The sequence below is a fragment of the Pseudopodoces humilis genome, chromosome 6 (genome assembly GCF_049639895.1).
Source record: "Pseudopodoces humilis isolate 2021_Gansu_Grassland_sample_001 chromosome 6, ASM4963989v1, whole genome shotgun sequence".
NCBI lineage: Eukaryota > Metazoa > Chordata > Aves > Passeriformes > Paridae > Pseudopodoces > Pseudopodoces humilis.
The window spans coordinates 39,831,579-39,837,578 of record NC_142205.1 but is presented as its reverse complement, the minus strand read 5'-3'; positions in this window follow the sequence as shown (position 1 = coordinate 39,837,578).

The window sequence follows — 6,000 nt, the reverse complement described above, 5'->3', positions numbered from 1 at the left end:
ACTGCCTAAAATAGAAGCAGATAAGTAATAACCCCATTAATATTATCAATAACAAACACCTCCTTTTACTAATGACTATATTGCTATAGCTTTTACCTATAAATTAAATTTACCATTCCTTCCATGGTATTTTAATTCATATGCCCAAAACTACAAACCATTTTGCAAGATACACATTTATTCCATTTTGTTGTAATCTTTACAGAAGTTACAACCTTTGGAAAAAGATGGCAACAGAATTAGTTTATGAAGTGGCATTTATGAAGAGGTTGGAGATGTAGGGTTTTTTTAATTTGGACTTTTTCTTTACACTCACAAGCTTTTGAAAACCAAACACACAAAACCAAAAATTGAATGAAATGATATGGATAGTCAAAAATAGCTGGAAACTATTTCAAGCAGTCAGCAGTATTTTAAATATATTTATCATTCATGTGCTACATGATCATACACAACAACCTATTCACAATATTTGCTGCCTTTTGTATCTACCTTTATACTTTACATGTAGGGGTGTTCAGAAGAAAATGAACATACACCCAGAAATTAAAGATTTCAGTTGCTACTGTAGATTTTCCCTGCTTTGTGAATGCAATATCAGTGAATGACAGTTCATTCCTATTCTGGTCTACATTGCCAATTAAATCCTTATTTTGAAGAGTCTGAAAAATCAATTAATTGTACAAATTATTCTGAAACATGATCTACATTGCAGGCTCAATTATATAGTGTGTTCAGGTCAATAAGTCACTTATGAATTTTTACTGCTCATACCTGACTTGTCCCTACACTAAAATGCACAGTGCATTACCAGTTTGGAAAAGAACAAAAGAAGACAGGCCTTTTTAAGTGAACACACTGATCCATTAAACATAATCATTGATTGCTCTCATGTACCAGCCCAAGAAAAAGAAAACTTTCCTCTCAAGCAAACAAACCATTTATGAAAGCTGTGTTAATGTTCACCACTGTACTTCTAAGGATTCCAGAACACTGGGCTTCACAAAATTTTCCCCAGAGGAATGAGGAACCAGCACAAAAGTAAGGAAAACAAAATTAATTCTATTTATCTACTTCTATTTTCCCCAACCCTGTCTTTTAGTGAATGTAATTCAAAAGACATTTTTTCAGCCATAAGACAGAAACAAAGGTTGTTGCTGCATTGCGTGATGAAACGCCATGCATTTAAACAGATATGACAGATTATCCCTAACAGCAGGCTGATAGCACAGCTGTACTCCACTCCTTCTGGTTGTTTCTGAGACAATACAAATACTCCTGCACACCATAACACATTATGGGCATGCCAAATGTCCTCTCTGTATAATACATACTGCACAGGATTTTGCTTTTAAAACCAAAATAAATCTAAAGCTTAGCTTCATTCAGTCACTTGCTAATAACATTAACTGAAAGTACTAAAATAAAACAAACTGTAGTAACTGAACTGAAATTATTTTTTATTTTTTCTGGCAGTTACCTAGCATGATTTGGTTGAAAGCAGCTAATTCTTAAAGAATATGTATTTTGACCTAAAGTATTTAGTACATATGAACAAGATGTCATATTAGACAACATAAAACAAAATAAAAAAGGAACCTTTATAACCTTCTTAATTGTTCTGGCTTTCAGACAGTGAGATATTTTATTTTCTTTTGAACAACAAGGAAAAAAAAAACTCTTTCCAAATCTTCTAATTTAGAGTTATGTGAAGCATCCAAATAAAAGTTATGTTTATTGCTTAATGTATTTTTCCATGTAAAGTCTATATTATCTGCAGTGATGTGACATGAATCATCCTCAGTTTTCCTGTGGAGGAATATTCCCATGCACCAGTACATGCTGGCTTCCCAGAGCAGTTCTGCTGTCTCCATCTGTGGGTATAATCCCAGGACATTATCCTGGACAACCAGCTGCAGCTGATCCTGTTTGATCAGGGTAGTTGGACCAGAGATCTCAAGAGGTCCTTTCTAACCCAAATCTGTGATGTCAGAAGATGTCAGCATGTCAGAATAGCTCACTGCGTGCAGAATGTAACTTTTAATTTACTTAGCTATGTCTTAATAGGTTTATGTGCCTTGAGTGACATTTTTAGAATAAGCCCAACAGCTGAACATGATTTTTTGACACCGTTGTCTTTACTGTGCATTTAAATAAAACCACAGACTTTTCTTAGTTTAAGTTTCTGCAAGGGAGAAATGGCTCAAGCAAAGCTAAATGACAGAAATGTGTTTCTCTTACTGTGCTTACCAACTCTCAGTGGACAGAGGGAAAGCTTTTGCAATGTCAAATTTGCAGGTCACTTGTTTCCTAGTAATTGACATTATGCCACAAGAATCCAACTTGCAGCACTGAATAATTAAAAATTAGTTGTCTGCTATTTAAAGCTCCCAGTGGGAAACACACAGACATGTCTGTACAATGTACTAAGAAATATCAAGCCTTTGGGCTGCATTCAATGTTTGGATTGTGTTTCAGTGGCTTAAAACACAAAGAAGCTTTAATAGAGTTAAATTTGCCATTGACATAAATGACGGTAATTGGGACTTCAAAACAGACATCATAATTTTCCTCTTCTTACAAGTGAAATAAGGGTGAGGAGAGAACTGAAGTCTTATGCAGAAATAAAGTTAATCTGTCTTCCTTTCTATGGGGAGACATTTTGGTAAGTATAGAAATGATACTGAGAAATCACTCAACTTGCCACTCTTCCTAAATGTCATGAAGCATATGATATCCAAAAGCAGTTTTGATTTATTGATTAGGAACTTAAGGTCATGTTATCTCATGGGCTTGTGCAGAAAGGAGTTAGAAATACCATTCTATACAGGAGCTATTTGTCACAGAAGAAGGTTACCTCTCTTACCATAATCTAAAGGAAAAATGTATCATTTGAGTTTCCAAATCAGTATGCAAAAATGATTGAGGGCTGGATGCCTAGCTCCAGAAATACTCCTTTGAAACCTTCTCTTAGAATGTTAATTTAGATTATTTGAAACCTGTTCTCAGATATTTTAAGTGTGTTCATTTAGACTATATATATATGCAGATTAGTCCCACTCAGGCATGGTCAGGTGGTCAAGAGATTACTGAAATACATAAAATCCATGGGGATCAATATTATTCAAATTTGGTAGCATTTTGTTCCAGATTTTTAAAAGAATATCACAGAATATCCCAATTCAGAATATCCCAATTCAGAAGAGACCAACATCAGAACCATGTGTCTCCTTATTTTACACATGTGGAAAAGTTGAAAGAATTGTGATCTTTACAGTAAATCAAGAACTTAACTTTTTAAAAAGTTAACTTTAAAAACAAATGGCTATTTTCATTTTTCCTAAGTGCCTGTTACTTCCTCAAACCCATACATTCTCAAAACAAGCTTTTTGAATATATACATTTCTCACAGAAGTAGCTATACTTTAAGCCCAGAAGGATACATATCAAGTCTTTTCCCATCTTATATCTGATATTTCAGACAATAGATTTTCCTTTGTTTTCAAACAGCTTTTAGGAGTTTTAATTAATTTCTTTCTGGGTCTTGAAACTTAGGTATACATTTCTATTTTTTAACCTGAACTCATCTTGATGTTAGAAGACAAGAAAAGCAGATGAGAACAGATTGTCTATGAATGATTTTCTTCCAAGTCATGAAAGCAGGTTATGAATTAATTATTATTGCAGCTGAGCAACAAGGGGTATGACAGTGCTTTTTGACATAATGAAATAATAGAAAAAGGTTGAAATGATTTTTCCTCAGAAAGCCAAAATCTAAGTCATGTGACAAATTTGTATCATCAGAAGTAGGCCCTCATTCAGGAGTCATTTGCAAGCCACATTACAAAAATGTGTATAAACAGAGATAGTTCTTGGATGCAAATGCATTCACTATTAGGATTACTACAGTTTGGAGTCTACATGTGTACTAGATGTCTAATTCCTACTGTTTCCATAAAAATCGAACATCAGAAAGCTTTAGGTGCCAGACTTTAGTTCCAGCCAAAAAATGAGATTCCCATCCCTTGCTACATGCCCTGTTGAGGGGCTCTACCAAACCACTTCAGTGCCCCAGTAGATCACTGCATGTATGCAAAGAAACACAGGGCATTCAGAGAATGAAATCTATTGCTGTCTTCAAGGCTTTCCTTCAGGTTGTACTGCTAATCCTACATAATGTCTAGAGAAGGTCTGAGTGTTTAGAAAAGCTCAACATCGACTCATACTTACTCCCTTAGAAATCAGCTGAAAAGCCTTACTCTGCCAAAAGGAGATGCAGAGATTTTTACCAGAATAAACCCTAGTAACTAGAGCAATAGGCCTATGACAGTAGTGTTGAATTCAGCATAAATCAACACCTGCTAACTGCCAAGTCTCTTAGTTTGTTCATCTGTGCTGTATGACTAGATAAATATCCTAAGTCACTCTCAATATTTTAGGCTGGCACCATGATTTACAACAACAAAGATTAAGGACTGACAGGTGGGGGAAGAGATATAAAAAGATACGCTTTGCCTTTGTGTAGATCTCAACTTGAAACATAAGTACAAAAATAAATATATTATCCTTATTTTATAACAATTTTTCTTTTAATGCTAAGATTTTAAATCATGCTTGAAGACATTGAATCTACTTGGTTTATATTTTATTAGAAGCTCTCAGAGAATGTCTGTGATTTTGAAAAGATTGTTATACTGTTGTTCTTCAACTAGAAGCTTTATACATTTTTGGAATTCCTCTCCTTCAGAGAGAGGTCAGTGAAGGGATGATGTGTGAAACCATTGGTACCTGTTGTGAAAGCTAACTTACTGAAATACCTCTATTTTTAGCACAGATTTGTTTTCTTCTATGAATAAAACTCTAATGCAATTTACTAGGAATTAATAATTCTAATCTCAGTTTCTCTCTGCCTCCAGATTTAATGGCTAAAAGGGGACTTGGTGGAAAGTAAAAGAAATTCCACACAATCTATGACCTTAGAGGAAATGTCAGATGAAATCATCAGTATCTTTACATTCTTTCCTTGCATTTAGTTTGTGCCTGAGTTTCCAGTAACATCCTCATGGGTGGAACTGGTCAACAGACACAAATTAAAAAATATTAAATTCTATGTCAACATGAGAAAAAATATTTTTACTATGAGAATGGTCAACAACAATAGGTTTGCCCAGAGAAGCTGTGAATTCTCCCATTTTAGAGATATTTAAAGACTGACTGGATGAATCCAAGACAATCTCATCCTCTGACCCTGCCTGAGAGGCTGAAAACGTGGTGATCTCAAGAGGTCCCTTCCAAGCCTCAGAAATTCTGTATTTCGGTGAATTTCAATTGTGTAAGCATGAGAGATTTAAAATGTTCAGAATACATGATCATGTTCTAATAAAGACAATTTTACATTTTTCTATGGCACATAACACTTGAGTTTCAATACAGAAACTCAGAGGTTAAGTAGATTTCACATTAAATGAGAGAGAAAAATGAAAAATGTTAAAAAAAACCAACTCACAAGAAAAAATTAATGAAGAATACAAGAATGAGGAACTCTGAAGTCCTGAACTCTAATGAATTCCTTGCTTCCTTTGCAATCCTTGCTGCACATCACTTCTTAAAAAAGACAAAACTTAGGAGACACAATTTTAGTTTTTCTCATTTGGATGAGTGGCATTTGAGATTTGAGTTTCCAATGTGAGTAGTCCTTTAAAAAAAGCATAAGAAATATTTTCTATGTGTGTATGTCTATGACCTAAAAAGGAAGTGTCTCTTCTAAATCAACCCACACCAGGTTACTAGTTTTGCATTCCATTTAATTCTTGGCAATGAATTTATCTTATGATAAAAATTTTGTTTTCTTCTTCTATAGAGATATCCTGACTTTCTAAATAACAAGTGAAATACCAGAACTTATTTAGGTCTCTTGAAATAATTATACTGATTTTTATAAAATAAAGAAGCTGCATTCTAACTGCTTAGGACTAACCATATTTTGGAGACACAGAAATG